The sequence below is a fragment of the Prionailurus bengalensis genome, chromosome F2, assembly GCF_016509475.1.
Source record: "Prionailurus bengalensis isolate Pbe53 chromosome F2, Fcat_Pben_1.1_paternal_pri, whole genome shotgun sequence".
Lineage (NCBI taxonomy): Eukaryota > Metazoa > Chordata > Mammalia > Carnivora > Felidae > Prionailurus > Prionailurus bengalensis.
Genome location: NC_057353.1, coordinates 66,249,804 through 66,269,041, shown reverse-complemented (window position 1 = coordinate 66,269,041; position 19,238 = coordinate 66,249,804). Strand labels below are relative to the sequence as shown.

The 19,238-nt window shown below is 50.5% G+C and overlaps 1 protein-coding gene across 1 annotated transcript in view; it reads right to left on the bottom strand.

Moving 5' to 3' along the window:
* ZHX2 (zinc fingers and homeoboxes 2) overlaps nucleotides 1–18,415 on the bottom strand; it is a 162,935-nt gene extending 144,520 nt beyond the window's left edge. The window contains exon 1 of the mRNA XM_043601681.1: nucleotides 17,937–18,415. The gene's annotated coding sequence lies outside the window, so the exon portion shown is untranslated. The remainder of the gene's footprint in view (nucleotides 1–17,936) is intronic.
* Nucleotides 18,416–19,238: the final 823 nt, after the last annotated feature.

The window sequence follows — 19,238 nt, the reverse complement described above, 5'->3', positions numbered from 1 at the left end:
GAACAGAAAGACGGTGACTGTCCAGAACTGGCAGTCACCTTCCTCCAAACGTGATTGGGGGGGGGGGGGGATGGGAGGACACTGCCAAACATTTCTGCTTCCTTACTTTCTAGATTCTTCTTCTGAAATGAAAACATTCCCCTTGTGTGTCCAGAGCCCCTGAATAGAAGCTCCGTGTCAAAATCCTGTTCATGAGGAAAGATGTCAAGTCCCAACTTATGAAACTCATTTCACAACAAGGGGCATTATGGGAAATTTGCAGGAATATGTTTACTTAAACAATTATTTTATTAAAAACTACACTTTGCCCAATATAACCTGAGAATTTTATTATAGGCACCCACAATGAAGTAGGTAATTAGGGAATAAATAGTCCCCTTCTGCAAACCTAGGATTAAGAATTTTCTCATGGGTTGTTATTTTAACCAACCATACACAAACAGTCTTTTCATTCATTAAAAGCCTTGATTCACAGAGTATCTACAGCTCAGAACTTACAAAACAATTAGTCTCAATGTGTATTTTCTGCAACTAAGGTTGTACACAATACCTATGTCCTGTCAAATAAAGGACTCACAAATTAAACTTTTCAGCTGTACTATGTTTTAGCTGTGTGTATGTGTGTGTGTGTGCGTGTGCACCTGTGTGTGGGTATGTAGGCGTGTGTGTTCACCTGTGTGTGTACGTGTGTATAACCCGTGTATGTGTATGTGTGTGCATGTGCACCTGTCTACACAAGATATAACTTCCAGCTGCAGGTTTTTGTTATGTTTTTACAAGTCTTTCAGGCAAGCCTCTCACATGGTTTTCACTGGGGGGGGGGGGAACCTGTGTTCTTTGTTCTTTTATTCCTGTGGTTTAATATGATTTCCATCCTCTCTCCCTCCCACCCTGCCTCCCCGCCCTCCACTGCTCTCTCCTCCCTTGGGAAAAGACTTGGCACGAAGTGACCACTAGCTATCCTCATGACTAATGCAAGCATTTGCTGTTAACCTGCATTTAGGGTTGCCGATAGCACATGGTGCAAAGATGTTTCATTAGTTGCCAGAACAAATGACCCATGTGCCAAATCTCCAACAGCTTGTGTCCCGGATAAGGGTCGCTGTGGGTTCACTAGTGCTGCCTGCCTCAGAAATTCCACAAATATTTACTGAGCAACTACTCTGCGCAAGGGGTGGCCACTAGAGCTTGGGGCTCCATCGTACTGTCCAGGACACGGTTCCTGCCCCTCTCGGAAGGGGTTGCAGGCCTGGCACACAGCTACCATGTGAACCCAGGATGGGAGAGGAGGGCAGGATGTGATGGAGCCACGATGAAAGAGATGTAATAGTGGCTGGGGTCCTCTGTCATCAAGGGCATCTGAACCGCAAGACAGACGGACGCTTGCCCCACCAGATGAGCTACAGGAGTCAAAAGCGTTTTGTTTTTCTCGTAAGTAAATTCAAATGCCTGTCATTTGTGCAAAGCAAAGGCGGAGGGTTAGTGGGCGGGCAGGACTCCTCCAAAATCTCAGAATGAGGGAGGCTGCCCACAGCCCCGGATCCAGCCCTGTCACCTGGATGGAAAACTTCTCATGGTCAGGAAGATGGAGCCCAGCAGGCCCCCTCCTCGGATTACCAGGATCACGAAAGCCAAGTTCTCCTCACCTCGGAGATAACCGAGTCATGCCATTACTTTCGGAGACCCAAACTCCACGATTTAAACCCTAAGTGAAAAAATGTGATGTTCACCAAAACCAAAACTATTTAATAGACATACTTCCCCAGACATATACCTCCCCCACCTCCACCCCCCAACCCTGACAGTCTAAAATGATTAGTTTTTGTCAGAGAACTTGGCCATAAAATTCTAATACCGAAAAACAAGCAAGAAAACCACACACACACACACACACACACACACACACACACACGTGAAGCACAGACAAAAAGCACAGGGTTGGAGCCCAGGTTCCACTGCTAATCATCTGACATTGTACGTGTCCTTTACCTTCTCCATGATGGAGGGACTGCTTCCTCAATCACCCCCTCAAATTGGGGGGCTAGGCGGGAGATGAGGCTGGTCAGTGCTCCTGTCCTGGGCACCCGGGGTAAATGGAAAGGCATACTGTCGAAAGTATAAAGTGCCTAAGAGGGGTAGAACCCTGTATCCTTAACATTCCTGAATGGAAGCGCAGTAGAGGGAGGAACACGTCTTGAATCACTGGTAAAATCTGTTGCTCTGGAATGCGCTTTGAGACTGAAACATTTAAAATTTTTTTTTTCCACGTTTTTATTTATTTTTGGGACAGAGAGAGACAGAGCATGAACGGGGGAGGGGCAGAGAGAGAGGGAGACACAGAATCGGAAACAGGCTCCAGGCTCCGAGCCATCAGCCCAGAGCCTGACGCGGGGCTCGAACTCCCGGACCGCGAGATCGTGACCTGGCTGAAGTCGGACGCTTAACCGACTGCGCCACCCAGGCGCCCCGAGACTGAAACATTTTAAAGAAGCAGAAGGGCCTAGAGTATTTCACAACCTAGAGAGAGCCTTGGTTTCCTCTACTATAAAACCTCAGAGGGGTGGACTAGGTGATCTCAAATGTTGGCTTTATCACTGGCTGGCTGACTGTCTGAGACAGGAATTAGTGCGAAGTTGGTAACCAACAAACGCTGGGCTGTTCAATCACAGGATCAATTGGCTGAAGGGGGTCCTTGCTTTCCAAGCAGAGCCCAGGTGCCACAGGCCATGTTCTTGAAGCCAAAACTCAAATACATGATCATTCCAGGCAGGAATGCTCGAGGTCCTGAAGTTATCTTTCAAGGACATTTTTGAAAATCTAGAAAGTCCCACGGAGAAATAAATCAGATTGAAAGCACCTCAGTATTTCTAGTATTTACCAGTGTGTCTGATGCATAGTAGGTTCCTGAATATTTCCTGTATGAATAAACCAAATGTCCAGCATCCGTAACGCTTCCGGCACACCTCGGAATAGACAGGCATGGCAGAATACCCCCAAAGCGTTCAACTACTCACCTGAATAGCACCGCTATGCAATCCTAGGCCTTTCCTGCACCCCCCAACATACTCCCAAACCTCACGAATTGAGTGTTGGGTTGAGGATCAGCTAGATCTGCCTGTGAGGCTGGGCTCTGCCTCTTCCTAGCCATGTGACTTCTCTGAGCCTCAGTTTCCTCATCTGTTATATACAGATAATCAGGCCTCTCTCAGGAGGAAATTAACAGTAAAGGACCTCCTAGGGGAGTTGGGTGGAGTACATAAATTTGTCCACATAGAGCTGAGAATCCGCCTGGCACATCGCACTCTCGAGGCAAATGCTGGCCATCAGAGTTACTCACTAGTGCTTGGCAGCAGCTGTGGGCTCATTAACGTTCATTTTCTTTACCCCGCATTGGATGTTCAATGTAAATCCAAACTGCAATGGTATTCTACACAATATAAGAAAGGTAAAGATGTTGCAAAAAATTATTTTTAGTGTTTGGTGGCCTTTCTGAGCATTAGGACGGCTCCTCCACATCCCAATTGACAGAGACAACTGAGCGCTGTCCTTAGAGCCAAAGTGGCACCGGACTAAGTGTCTGGAAGCTGTGTTCAAGTCTGGGCTCTGCCACTGATCCTCTTTACTCCCTGATTCCCAGCCAGGCTTACAGGAACAATGACTTGCTGGAATAGCACGGCCAGTCCAGGGCTTCACAGGTCAGAAATATGTACTGCTCACCAAACACTCATATTCACATCCACTCTCCCAACCCCCTGGTTTCCCAGCATCCTAGAGTTAGGCAGGGGGAGGAGAGGTGATAGTTTTAGGGAGTGCGTATGTGACCATTTAATTTTCTTTTCCTCTGCTCCAGCAGCCTGAAAGCCAATTGTTTCAAATGATGTGCCCACCAGGTCAAGGCTGCCTGGATCCCTAAGTCCCAGCTTCGAAGAAAGCTACCTTGATGACCGGTTGCCTTTCAGCACACCTCCAAAGACTAAGAGATAGACCTTGCTTTGTTAAGCCACTAGGATACTGGGGCTTACTGGTCACTGCATCATAACTGACGACTCATGTACATTTATTCAGCGCCTATTCCAGAAGGCTCATGCACGTTTGTCACAGGATGGCCAGTTATTTTCAACCACACACTCAGTACACTGAAATCTCAGTGAGACCATCTTCCCATCACATAAGATGGTCCAGCAAGATTATGAAGATTTAGTAAATCTGGCCATCTCTCTCGTGACAGGTACTTTTTTTCTTGTCTCCCCAGAGCAGGGAAAAATTGTTGACGAAACTGTGAGAGGACAAATATCTTGAGAATGAGACACTGGCCAAGAAGCACCTGGTAAGGGAAAGGAAAAAGACGCTCCTGTTACTAATTCTACCTGTGCAGGCTTTCATAAGCAAAATCTTAAACTCTGGAAGGGAATACAGAACTAGTTTCCCTGGTATCCCATGTGCTAAGGCACTTAACACAGACTTTTTTTTTTTTTTTTAATAATCTCCACACCCAACGTGGAACTCAAAGACTCACGACCCTAAGATCAGAAGTCACACGCTCTTCCGACTGAGCCAGCCAGGTGCCCCAACACAGACTCTTAATACTCTTTACCTAACACTTCAACATTGTGATGTGGCCACAGATCCCCTGGGGTCTGATGTCACTCAGACCTGGCTTTAAATCCCAGCTCGGCCATTTCCCGTATAACTCAGGCAAGCTAATTTCTTAAAGCTTCAATTTTCTCATACATAAAATAGGTATAAAAACGTCTACCAAGTGGGGTTATTGGGAAAATGAAACAATTTAAAACAAGATTCAATGGTTGGTACATAGCATTCAATCGGTTTGGTTTCCTTTCTCTCTAACAACTTTAGAGTTTGGTCTCAAGTTCAGACTTTGTAAAAAACATAAAAATAAAAGAAAGTTTAATATTGAAAGTAGTAGAAAGACCCTGCGACAACACCTGTGATGGTGCTGTAGGTGTCACGTGGGACAAGTTGGAGGGAGGCAGTGGATCCAGGCTGCACAGATAGGCCAGAGATCCAGAAGAGGCAGTAGGGCTGAGCCAGGGAGGCAGGGAGCTTGGCAGAGTTTGGCCAAAAGATCCTGAATCCGGGACAAAACCAGCCTGGGACGGAAGCTTCCTCCACTGCTTCCTGTTACAAAATGGTCCAGTTGACTGTCTTTCCAGGCAGTGTCAAGGACCTGCCACCAGGGGCAGCAGCGAGCAGCAACGCATCTGGCTGCCAACTTGTGTTGACCGAGAGCACAGGCTCCCAAACAGTGAAGGGTCCTTTACTCATCCTCAGTAACAATCCAATCACATGAGAGGAGAGATACTCATTTTGAACCTACTAAGTGGGCCAGCCTTGTGCTGGTGCTGGGAACGTGGAGACAAATAGGAAAGTCTCCCTTGCGGTGAGGGTTGGGGGGTGGGGGTGGCTCACGGTTTTCCAGGGAGACAGATGTGCAAACAGACAAAAATCCATTTTTTTTTTCTATCTTATCTGCTAAGATTTATAAGGGGTTATTTCTATGGCACACTAGCCTCTCGGAGGAGGGAGCAAGTATCTCTATAGCAGGAATGAGTAGGTCTTGCTAAGTTTGGGGGATGAGTCTTTCCAGGGAAAAGAATCTATGTGTGGAAAGGAATGAAAAGGAAAAGACGGCACACAAGGTTTAGGCATCAGTCTTGTCTGGCCGAGGTGTGGGGCATATGGCAGAGGGGGCGGGGGAACTAGTTATGGTAGAATAAGCCTGGTAGGCAGAGGTCAGCTCTCCAAGAGCCACCATGCTAGGGTCAGGAATTTGGACTTGATCCTATGGGTTAGAAGTTACTAAGTGGGAGTCCTCAGAATAGACAGGAAAGCACAATGGGAAAAAATTGATTTTGAATGCCTTTAGACTGGGCATATGCTTTCCACTTTGACCCATTCCCCACTGCTTTCTACTGCCCTATACTTCACCCCTTCACTCTTCTATACCCCTGAAAGCACTTGGGTTTGTGATTCCTGGACAACCAGTGACATGGGGAGCTTTTTAGGAGGGTAAGGAAACACGATCAGATGTGGTATTTAAGAACTGCAAATTCCTATCGTTTTTGTAACTGGCACATATCTTCTATACCCAGAAATCTTGAAGTTGATTCCACAAATCCCCTACCAGGATCAATCAGTGCACCCTTCCCAACCCTGAAAGACCCGCAGGCTGATCTGGTTATAAGTGGAGCCACACACAGGGCTCTTTCTCCCCGGTGGAGAAAACCAGGGGACTGTCAGCTCAGCAGAAAGGACCGGAAGCCACCTTTCCCTGCCTCACCTCGTCCTCAAGCACTATCTATCAGGTACTTTCTCACACCGGGGAGCACAGGAATCACACTATGGCTCTGGAGGTAACACAACCAGACACAAGAGCGTCACTACAGCCCAGCCAGGAAACGCCAGAAGCTCGAGTGGAGCCAGCGCTGGGCTCTGGGGACAGGACCCACCAGGGTCCGCCAGGACAGGCTCGGCAGGTCTGAGGAGAGCCTGGATGACCAGTTCCTGCTCTCGCTGGGTGATGGCCCCTTCTGTGGGGTAGGGGTGTGGCCCCTAGTCATCGATTCATGGCACTAGGATATCCCTCAAACCACAGTGACTCAGAGGCAGCCTCATAGTACATGAGGTCAGAGATATGTCGGGGATAACAAAACAATATGAGCCAGCATTTCTAGGGCACTGCCTAGGTGCCGGGTGCTGTGCTAAGTACTTTACAGGTGTTACCCCCTATAATTCACACAGCGGCCTTAGCAGCAGGGGTTCCAGGCCTGCAAGTCCAGCTAGGCCCACTGTGTAGACCAGCAAATGCACACGTTCCCCAGCTAGACTGAGAACACCTCCAGGGAAGAGGCTGTGGCTTGGTCATCTGTGTCCCTTCCCCTGCTCCCAATACTGAGCACAGTACCCTACACACAGTGGCAAGACCAGGACAAGGGTGAGGCAGTGGCAAACTAGGCACCCAGGACGCAGAACTCAAGGAGGCACTCCCTCTCAAGCGCTGACCCTGCATTTGCAGGAGCCCGGGAGCGAGCACCACCTTATGTTTTGCACACTGGGTGCCTCGTTTGCCTTACCCAGTCCAGGCCCTGGGTAGTTCACTGGTCAGACCAGTGCGTGAATCCTGCCCGCTAGCCATGTGACTGACCTTCCCCACGCTGTGCTCAGTTTCCTCACCTGTAAAATGGGACCGACGACAATGCCAAGGACTGGCAAAGACCTGGCGAAATCAGAACCCTCATGCACTGCTGCTGGGAGTGTGCAAGGGTGCTGCCACTTTGGAGAAGAGCTTGGCGTTTTCTCAAAAAGGAAAGCATAGAGTGACCATCCAATCCAGCAGTTCCACTCCCACGGATCCTCCCGAGAGAAATGAAAACACACCTCCACACAAACATTGCACACAAGTGTTCACAGCAGCATTATTATAATGCCCCAAATGTAGAAATCCCATTGTTGACAGGTGAATGGATAAACAAAATATGGGCTGGATTGTGTGCTCTGCCCCCCCCCCCCCGCCAAATCATACATTGAAGCTCTATCCCCAGGACCCCAGAATGTGACTGTATTCAGAGATAGGGCCTTTATTTTTTTTTTAATGTTTATTTATTTATTTTTGAGAGAGAGGGAGAGAGAAAGCAGGGGAGGGGCAGAGAGAGAGGGAGAGAGAGAGAATCCCAAGCAGGCTCTGTGCCAGCAGCTCAGAGCCTGACGCGGGGCTCGAACCCACGAACTGTGAGATCATGACCTGAGCTGAAGTTGGACCCTTAACTGACTGAGCCACCCAAATGACCCTGGACATAGGGCCTTTAATGAAGTGATTAAGTTAAAACAAGTCATCAGTGTGGGCCCTAGAGCAATGTGCCTGGTGTCCTTTAAGAGGAAATCTGGACGTACAGAGGGACACCAGGGATGTGTGTGCACAGAGAAAAGGCCGTGTGAGGACAGAGTGAGAAGGAAACCATCTGCGAGCCAAGGAGAGAGGCCTCAGAAGAAATCCAATGTGCTGACACCTTGATCTTGAACGTCCAGCCTCCAGAACTGTGAGAAAATAAATGCCTGTTGTTTAAGCCACCCAGTCTGTGGCATTTTGTGATGGCAGCCCTCGCAGGCATAGCCACACAATGGAATACTATTTAGCCATAAAAACAATGAAATACAGATGCATACTATAATACGGATGAGCCTCAAAAACATTATGTGAAGCGAAAGAAATTAAATAGGGAAGACCACAGATTACACGGTTTCTCCCATGTGGAATGTCCAACAAGGGCAGGTCTATAGGACAGAAGGTAGCTCAGGTTGCTAAGGCTTGGGGAAGGGGGCTGGGAGGGGGCTGGGAAGTGACTGCTAATGGACACAGGATCTGTCTTTGGGATGACAGAAATGTTCTAAAACTAGATTGTTGTGATGGTTGCACAACTGTAAATACACTAGATATCAGTTAGTTGTACATTTTATACCTGGGTGGATTCTAAGGTATGTACATTACACCGTAAGCTATTTTAAAATAGGGGCTAACTCTAGGACCCAGGTACAGAGCTGCACAGGGCTTGGCATGTACTGCCCCATATATTATAATTGGTACTTCTTAACATGCTCAAAGAAGTATCTGCTGCTCAGCTGAAAGTTGCCTGAAGTGCCTCAGATTCCTTTACTTTTAGGGGGACATCAGGGAAACTAACCTGGGCAGTCAACTGGTGATTCTGTATCCCTAAGTGACCTGTCCCTGCCCACAGAGTTCTCCCAATCAGTGGGTTATGGCTGCAGCATGCCTGATGTGGCTAGAACTGCTCCAGTCTTGGATTCCACAGACCTGTGCTGGAATCCTGGCCCTGACCTTCACACTATCTGCTCAGCAGGGCTGCTGTACAAACGACCTGGACGATGGTGTGAGGGTGTGAGGAACCTACATACAGTTGGCATTCAACACATTGGGGGGAAAAAAACCAACTATGCACAAGAAAGCCCTTTGTCTGCCCGGGTGGCTCAGTTAAGCGTCTGACTCCTGATTTCGGCTCAGGTCATGATCTCGCGGTTTGTGAGATCGAGCCTCATGTCGGGCTCTGTGTTGACATTGCAGAGCCTGCTTGGGATCCTCTCTCTCTGCTCTCTCTGCCCCTCCCCCACTCCCATGCATACACACTCTCTCAAAATAAATAAAAACCATTTTTAAAAAAGCCCTTTGTCAAGCCCTAACTGCACGTGCATCCTTGTGTTACCCTCGGCACTGGCTGGTGGCTTGGCCGCTGGTTCTAATCAGTGATGGAGGAGCCCCAGGTGCACAGAGGGCAGGACAGGTGGCATGGGCCCATGCCTGGGGAGCACCAGTACGGAAGAAGACTGCCTGGCTCCCAGAAACCTCGGACAGAGGGCTTCCCACTCTGCTGTTCCTCGCCTGTTAAGTGGAAATAAAAGGGTTCTTGTATCTCTTGGGATTCTCATGAGCTAATCCACAAAAAGGGCTCAGCATTGCTCCTATAATGTCAGTGTGACGATCAGTGCAGTTGCTAAGGGCCAAAGGACTTCCCGAGGGCAGGGATGTCGTTTTCGTCCTCTGGCAGGTGTTTGTTGACTAGACAGAGGAAAAGAGGCTAGGTTAGGGAAGGCTCGAGGAAACCGAAGAGCCTCAAGCTATAGAAGAGGAAAGTAATACTCTGCCATATAATCGTGTGATCTTGGGCAAATCCCTTACCTCTTTGGGCCTCAGTTTCCCTAAGATGGACTAAGTGCTCCCTTAAGTTTCTTCCAGCCGGAACATTCCTTGATCCCACTAATGCACCATGTTGCTATTAGACTCATCCCCCGGTCCCCACTATCTTCCTCCAGGGACCCCAGAGGACATTAGAGTTTGTACCAGAAGACCCATAAATCCCATTTCTGAAAGTGCTGACGTCAGGCCATGTTCAATTTCACGCTGCTGAATACAGCCCTCCATCTTTGGAATGTCTACCATTAACCCATGGAGTGACCCAAACCGTGTCCACTCTGTGGCTCTGTGAGCCCAAAAGCCCCTGTTCCTGGGAACACTGTGAAATCTTCCACTCTCCTGAACTGCGGGGCTCTGGCAGAAGTTCACCGCATTCTCCTAATTAATTCTGTAACACAAAGTTCCCGGGGAAGAAAGTACAGGGTAATGAGCCCTCGGCGCTCTGTTAGGGGAGGTTAGGTGTGGGTCTGTGCTTCTTCTCTGCTCCTGCCTGGAGCCACTGCCTTCCCTTCCTCTAAATTTCTTGACCTGGGGGCAGTCTTCCCAGCTTCCAGCTGTCGGTCCATATCTCTCCATTTCCCACCGCCCTCCTCCAAAAGCAAGGACACACCCCATCTCTACCCGCACTGGCATTCTGGCCTCTCTCTGCCCCTTCTGGGTCACTACCCCCCATAAACAACTTGACTATGACATCCAACTCTGACCAGACTGTGTGCAAATATCTTAAAGGAGCTGTTTCCAAAAAGGCAAGGGTGCAGTGCAAAGGAAAATAATTTCTAAATGTCCTCCTCCATAGGCCAGGGAAATTCCGCGAGGGCTCTGGGTATACCCGGGGCGGGGGGGGGGGGGGCGGGCTGAGATGGCTTTGTCCTTACAGCAATTCAGCTCAGTCTTGTATTTAAGAACAGCGGGAAAGTAATATCTGCTGAAAGGAGTTTTCTGTGCGCTATTTAACTAAATGGCTCTGCAGCTGGAGAGAGCCATAGGCAGACGTGTTATGATTCAAGGGCTCCCAATTACAATGATCCTCTTTTATTGTATAAAAACAGCAACACAGCCATCTCCTCTCCCAACGCCTGCTCCCTCCATCTCCTTCCCCTATTGGCTGGCAAGGCTGTTCAGCATCCTGAAAGTAGCACCCGGATTCTCATCAGTCCCGGGAGCGCAGCCTGCAGCCCGCTGGGATTCCTCCTCCCTACAGCCAAGGAGAGGGCGGAAAGGGGGCAGGGCCCCTGGGGAATGTTCTGTCATAGACACTGCTGGAGGCTTTAGAGTTGTCTTTTTGGGGTGGGGCAGTTGGATCACAAGCATGGATTTGGAATTCTCTTCTGTTTTGACTAAACTTACACACACGCATCCTCACGCATGCATGAACGCCCACACCCCTACACCCCTTTAGCAGAAAAGCAATCAGAGCGTCTAGAAGCACATTCTAAAACTGTCCCGTCTCCCCAATACTTCCTCCTAGGCTGGGGTGGGGCACCTCCACAAGATTTCGGAAAGACCTGGTGATGACTAACAGCATCAGCCTTGAGGGGCACGTGGGTGGCTCAGTCGGTTAGGCGTCCTGCTCTTGACTTCGGCTCGGGTCATGATCTCACGGTTCGTGGGTTCAAGCCCCACATCCAGCTTGGCACTGGCAGTGTGGAGCCTGCTTGGGATTCTCTCTCTCTCTCTCTCTCTCTCTCTCTCTCTCTGTCTCTCTTTGCCCTTCCCCGGCTTGTGTGCTCGGTCTCTCTCTTTCTCAAAATAATTTAAAAAAAACTACTTTAAAAAAAAAGGACATCAGCTTTGGGATCAGACTGATCTGAATTTGAATCCTGAGTTGGCTACTTTCTCTCTGTGACCTTCGGCAAGTACCTAACCTTTCTGAGCTTTGGTTTCCTGTCTTTAAAACTGGGCTACGACCCTGCTCTCAAAGTACTACTCATGGTCAGACTGAATGACATAGTGAGAGTATTTAGCAGAGGGCCCGGTACACAGCAGGTGCTCAATCTGGGTGACGCATTGCTGTTATTAAGGCAGCAACACTGTGTGTCTGTGGTGTTCTGGGGGTATAGGGAACTTCGTATTCGTTCAGCCTCACCAGTCAGAGGGGACAAAGCGGGAGGGGGAGCAAGACAGCTGGGGGTGGGGCATGGACCTCAGCCCCACCGAGGAGTGTTTTTCTGGAGTCTTTCTGCAACACTGACTTAAACCATAATGTTTGCACAGCCAGGGCATGCACGCATGCTACCTCAATTTAGACTTCTGGTCCTTCCTTGGTTTTCTGCAGATGTTTCGGAGTCTAGAAGCTGCAGCTGCAGGCATCCAACCGGGCCAAGGAGAACCCGGAGCCCAGAAACTCTTGCTCACGTCTTCCCTCTTCCTTTCTCAACAGCAGACTCCTCTCTCCCAAAGTCTGTTCAGGGCCCCCAACAGGGAGGATTCCCTCCCAAAGAAGGAGCTAACTCAATCTGGACACTCTCTGAGGCCCCAGGGATCCATGAGTCCACTGCCCACACTGAATTGGACAGCAAATGGTTCCCAAGATTTTGCTGGTTTCCCCCTGCGGGGTAAACCAAGCATGGCTTGAAACCCAAAAGTAAACCCATCATACGCTTCTCACTTTTCTATCCCAAACCAAGCCTGTGCACCCCCAAAACATACCACAAATCTCTTACACCAAAGTGAACGCCGGGGGCACGCTCCTTACAAATACTGATTCCCCATGGATCAACAGTACAAGTATTTCATTCACTGCAGATTCTATGTGGCAACCTATTGCAGCGAAACACCCTGTAATAAGATTTAATGTCCACTAAGTGTTTCTAGTACTAGAGGTGTGGAGGCAGGCAGAGGGGAGGAAGAAAGTGTGTGCACTGTGGCTTTTTACTGAAAATTGTTCACCAGGGTGGTAAACAAGAGGGGTAAGCAAGAAAATCAGTTCTGGCTCTGGCCTCTTTTATTCCATTTTAAAGTTTGGGTGGAAACTGATACACTGTTGTCACGACAGTTTTTCTCTGTGGGGGGGTCTGTTATACACCCACACCCACACACTCACACCACCCCCAATCGGCCCCTCTTAAAAGTAAGACTATAAGCATAGGAACAGGAAACACATTGTGGGTGATTCTTAAAATCACAACCTGTTGGATGCTGGGAGGGGGCCTTAGAGAAGGGTGGGGGAGGGGAACCAGGAGGGACTCCCCCCCCCTCCCCGAGTTAAAAATGAAACTACCTTGTCACTACTAAAAACAATGTCTACTTTATCGTCTACCACGGGGCCATGTGAGTAGTCAGGCATCCTTTCAGAACCACGCTGTCTGTATTTGACTATGACACAGCACATTATCCTACCTGAACACTGCACCGGGGTCTCACGGCGATTTTCTGGGAAGGCTTTCCATTTCAGTGGTTACTCGGACCTGCCACTAACCAGTGCGTATGCGTGAGGGGGAGGGGGGGAATGCAATAAGACGGGGGCAGTCTGGGTCTTGGAATCAATGATAAAATCCATGTATGTTAATCACTTGGCATCTCAAGGATACAATAAAGTCACATGCCAGAGGTTGTGGCAGTGACAGTGATGATGCTGGTGGTGATGATGGTGACAGCAGGTGATATTTGCTGAACACAGTGTTAGGCGCTGTGCTCAGCTCTTTTCCAAATTTCTTCCAAAGCTTCACAACAACTCATCAGGCAGCTATTAGAACGATCTCTATTTTCGAGATGAGGAAATTGAGGTTTAGAGAGTAGCTAATAAATCGAGCAGAGAATCAGTCCTTGCTGGAGGAATCCAGAGTGGGGAACCTAACAGAAGGGCCTCTGAGGACTCCTGATACCATCCTGTCCATTTAAAGCAAAGGTGAACGGTCATGACCAAAGTTATTCTGATGCAGGTAATACCTAGCAGTCTGAGGATCAGGACAAAGGCCAACTGTAGTGTCTGGGGAGTAATGGTACCTACCTCCACAGCTTTCAGTAACTGAGCTATGAAAAGGGAGAGCTACTTACGTCCTCGGAACAGCTGACTAGCATTGGGTTAATTTGGGATTCCTATTGGCAGGATCTAAAAGAAAAGCTCCCCATCATCCCTCACTTTCTTACTGCACTCGGTCTTCTTTTTGCCCTAAGGCAAAACTGGTCCCCTGGTCTGAAACTTTTTATTTCAAACCAGAACCGAGCTGATTTGTCTGCACAAGGCACACTGCTGTCAGTCTTACCTTCCTAAATGCTTGACACGCGTCCTCAGAAACCTGCCATAGCTCCCCAGTACCTATGGATTACCAGCCACCCTCCTCCACATCCACCCTCAAGTCTGCAATCATCTCTTTGCACAACTGTCCCTCCATCCCCCTCTCCACCTCCTCAGAATATGCTCGGCTTCCAGGACACAGCTTTACCTTCACCAGAAATACCTTTCTTCCTCTTCTCCTCTTAGGCCACACACACTTTATCTGCCAACTCAACAACCATCCCACCATTCACCCCAGTTTGTTCACGGCAGCAATGTGCCTACCTTAAAAAATGCAGGGCTGCCCTCCCTGGTACGTGTGGGTGGCCAGGCAGTGCAGTTCTGGTTGATGAACCAAGGACAGAAGTCCCTGAGAGGGCATCTCTTCCCAATGTAACAGGAAAGCCCTAGTAGACACATGTTCAATGCCTCGTTCATCCTGCTTTCTCTTTCCTGGGATGGAGATGTGAAGCCCGGACACGCGGCAGCCACCTTTCCACCTCAAGAACACACACCTGGGATCGGAGGCCTATAGCTAAGGATGGTGTAGTGGAAAGACAGAGCCTGGGTCCCCAGTGGTACAGCCCAGGCATCGTCCCACTCACCCCTCTTGTCTGACACGAGTAAGCCCCCATCTGGCTACGTCACCAGTGGTCAGGATCGCTGCTGCTAACAGCTGAATACAATCATATCTGACACACCTCCAGACATTGTTCCTTCTCATTCCATGGGTCAGTTCAGATGCCACCCCCTTTAGGAAAACCTCCACGATTCCCTCAGAGCACAATAATTACACCCTTCGTTGTGCTTCCGCAGTACTTTTCTCAATTACAGCACTTAGTTAATCCTGCTTGATTGGGCCTGCCGGTCTGCTCAGATTCCTCGGGGGTAGGGGGTCTGGACCCCGCCAGCACCTCCACAGTGCCTGGAGCAGGGTTTTGCATTGATGTTGGGGGGCTTTCTGTCGCCAGTCTCTCCATAATGTCTAGCTCAGCCCACTGGAGTGAGCTCTTCTGGGGTCAAAGTGTGCGTGTTCTGGGGTCTGGTGCTCTTACTGTTTGGTCTTGGGCAACCTCTGTGCTCTCTGTGCCTCTGCTTCCTCATCCATAAAAAGGAGAGACTGACAGTACTTACCCCCCAGGGATGTCACGAAGACAAAATAATCACGAGCACTTATAAGGGTTCTTGGCATATAAAAGTGTTTAATGACTGCACTCTTATTAGGATGATGACTATCACAGCTGCTGAATGAACAAATAAATCAACACGTAGCTGCTAAATAAGTGAATGAAGGAATAAAACCCAGGAAAATTCTGGAGTTCAGACCCCAGGGCAGTGTCACTGTTCCTTCTTTTTCATAACTACACCTGTCCCTTTACTTTTCCCTTCTAATGAGGACTCGTTCTAATGAGAACTGCTGTAACAGGAGCGTTTAAGGCTAAGAAATAGGGCCCGGTTCGGAACACTGACTTCACTTTCTGCTCTGCAGCTCTGGGCAAATTCCTTCACCTCCTTGAGCCTCAGTTTCCTCAACTGTAACCTGAGGATAATAATTGCACTTATCTCACAGGGTTATGCTAAGAACTAAATGATAAAGCACACAAAAAAACTAACCATTGTGCCTGGCATATGAAAACAGTAAACATTAGCAATCATTATCAAATATTGTCATTATTCTTTTTGCCAAACACCAGGCATCCCACTCAATCCCACAGCCCTGATGGAGGTGAGACCATTGGTGTGGGGATCACCTTTCCGCATGTCAAGATATGCTGCATTTACATCAGGAGAATACCCTTCTGGAGTGCCCACAAACACTGTCATTTTGATCTTTTCCTTTAAATGGGGATTGGTTAATACATCTGATGTCCCCTAAATCATTGACCTCTGAATTGCCCCTTAAGAGCTGTTAACTTCAGCTGGATCCTAGTTGACATCAAACCTGGCCAGAAGGTACATGCACACAAGAACGATCAAAGAGCACAGCGTTTCCACACCAACGAGATTCCCACAGATCACAGGTCCCTGTTCCTGTCGGTGACACATTTCAGTCTTACTTGTAGATTCCCCACCCCCCGGGCAGTAAAAGAAGATGTGTATATGGCTTAATATAATTTTCCCTTTAAACTTGAATCAACCCTTTATGTTAGTTCCATTGAAGCACTTGAGGGTTCCATTAATCTATTTTTACTTTTAAACACGCCATTTTACAAGATATTTATTCCACTTGGTTGTCATCCAAATGCTTTTTGACATTACTGCCCTGGGACTGAACTGCTTAAACTCAGGGCCCTCATAAATAGAAAATCACCTTTTGACTGAAATCTTGAAGAGCCCTCAGAAGCTCACCCCCTTCACTTCAACAGGCATTAATTTCTGCTCTACATAAAGGAGTGTGAGTGTATTGCAAGTCTGAGAGTGTGTGCCTGTGCGTGCGTGCGTGTGTGTGTGTGTGTGTGTGTGTGTGTGTGTGAGACAAGAGGGTAAGTGTAGGTCTGAACTACTCAGGGGATGAAGAGGGGGACTTCCTGCCCCTCCAAAACCTGCCCATGGGGCCTGCCTCAGACCTGGTGAGCTGCTAACTTGGGAGATAAGGAGATCATCAGACATCAGGTGGGGGAAGAACTCTAGGGCCTGACAAGACTCAGGGGACCCCGGGGGCCCGCCGGGCAATACCTCTTCCAAAGGGGACGGGTCCAGGGAAAGTCACCATTCCCCCACCTTCCCCCTCCCCACCTCCGGACAAACAAAAGGCCATCCCCAAACAGCTGAAGGCAGGCAGAGACCCCACTGGCTTTGAAGCCGATCAATCAGGTGGAAGCCCGAGCAAATCACAACTTGGCTTCCCCAAGTTTTCTCCCCAGCCTAACGAGCCACCCTCCTCCTCCTCCGCCTCCGAGCTCTCCGCACAGCTACGGGGCCAAGGGGACCGTCCTGTGATGCTCACTGGTTTCCAACTTTCCGCTGCTCTCCGTCTCCGCAGCCTCCTGCAGAGCGGCCGGGGGAAAGGGCAAGTTTGCAAAGGCGAGGATACCAAGTCCCGGGGAAGCCACAAAGACGCCGCAACACCAACAAAGATGAACCTCTCGTGGGGCGGACGCCACAGCGCCAGCTGCCGCTCCGGGGGCGAGCGTGGGCTCGGCTGGCAGAGGCGGCCGCGGGCGTGGGCCGGCCGGCGGCGGACAGCGAGGGGGGGGGGATCCACCCCCGGACCCCCCCCCACACACACGCGGGCGCCCCGCCACCTGAGCCGGGCGTGGGGCCCGCGCCGCGCTCCGGCCCTGCCCCCCGGCAGGTAGCTCGGGCGGCCGCCCGCAGCCACCGGCGGCGACGAGAGCAGAGGCAGCCTCAGCCCACGGCGTCATGCTTCCTGCCACCACAGTACGGCGAATCGTCACCGGGAGAGGGGAGAAGAGGGGAGCGCGGGGGAGGGAGGGCAGCTCGCACACGCAGACCCCCCCCCCTCCGCCAAACCCGCCGGGCCGGGGCCACGTCCCGCCGGAGTCCCCGCGGGACCTGCCCCGTTTGCACAAAGCGCCGCAGCTGGGCCACGGAGGGGAGGGCGCCGGCCACGAAATAAATAAATAAAAACAGAGTCGGGTCTACGTAACGCCCTGTCGAAAGCGGACGCCATATTTTTTTGTGGCTTATGTCGACATAGGGAAACGTAGACATGTTTTTCCTCCTCCTCCTCCTCCTCGGTCTGGCTCCCATTTATCCAAACTTGTAATCAAAACTCTTAAAAAAAAATCTCCCCCCACCTCCGGATCCTCTTCTTTCCTCCCACCCGCCGAAAGGGCCCGCACCCCCCCCTCTCCGCACCCCCTCTTCCAATCACAAACCCGGCCAAGTCCCATTAACAACACATTTTCGGGAGCCGCGGCAGCGGCGGCGGCGGTGGGAAAGTTGGGCTGGAGTGGCCGGCGCCCGGCGTGCGGGGCTCGGGGCTGGCGGCGCCGGGCGGGGGGTGCCGGGCGCCGAGGCGAAGTTTCTTACCTGCGCCGGGGCTGGGGACGCGGGGACCCGGGCTGGGAGCGCGGAGACGCGGCACGGGCGTTCCAAAATGGAACTCTGCTGGCTCCCCCCACCCACTCCCCACTCCCCACCGGGCGCCGGGCTCGGGCTCCGTGGGAAAGAGGGGCACGGCCAGCCTGCCAGACAGACGGACAGGAAAAGCCCCCGTACGGGGAACAGTGGCCAAAATTTTAAAAAGAAAAAAAAAAAAAAAAAAAAAGAAGGAAAAAAAAAGGGGAAAAAAAAATGTCTCGATCAGTGGGGAATCTACGCCAAAACCCACATGATCTGTAACGTCAGCATGCGTATTTGCATACGATACCACCACCCGAGCTGCCACCCGGGCTCGGGTTCCGCAGAAAGTTACAAAGTGAAATTCAGCCCCCTCCGGAGACGCCGGCGAAATGTCATTTTCAGGCGGGAGCTGGGGGGGAGGTTAGCCCTAAAGGCGCTGGTTACTAGCCGAGGTTGGGGGGGGGGGGGTGGGCAGTAAATTAACTTAAAAGTCTGAGCCCAGTAACGGACTCGGTGGAATTTCTCCGAGGGGAGGAGGGGGAGGCGCGAGCGAGATCATTGAATATTAAGCACGACCCGGCCCGGCGGCCGCGGCCAAACCCTCCTGGTGCAATACCCATTTTCTTTATGAAAAGTTCAAGGTGTCACTGATGAGCTCAACAAACTGTTGATCCTGACCACGTGGAGTGGCAGACGGAGGGACCGCGGGGCGCTGCTGCTGGCCCTGAGCGGGTGGCACCCCAGATCCCCGCGTCCCTCTCGCAGCACGAGGGGTCGTGCTCGGGTGGGGCCGCCACGCGCCCAGGGCGCTGCTTGCGCTTTCTCCCTTCTCCCGGCTCAGGGAAATAATAACTAAAAAAAAAAAATTTTTTTTTTTTTTAAAGCAAGACACGTTTTTGCTCCTGGAATAGTAATAAGAGGGCTTGGGGTAGGGAGGGTGAGAAAGAGCCCCCACTTATATAACGACTTGAAATTAGATGACTTTTGCTGGGGAGATTCGGGGATTTGCGCTTGCGCCAGGTCTGAGGTTAGTTAAAGATCCTCAAACTTTTTCCCTTAAGAGCCAATAAACAAACAGACGCCCCGGGAGCTGACTTAAACTCTTGTCGGGCCGCCGTTCGCTGGGATTCTCAGACTCGGAGAAATGCACACCCCTGCGGCGCTCGCAGGGAAGTCCCTCGGAAGCTGGGCGGGTCGCTTTCGGAACTGGGACTCTGGCGTTCCCGGCGGGAAGAGATCCCTAACTGCCGCCCCCCTGGCTCCCCTCGG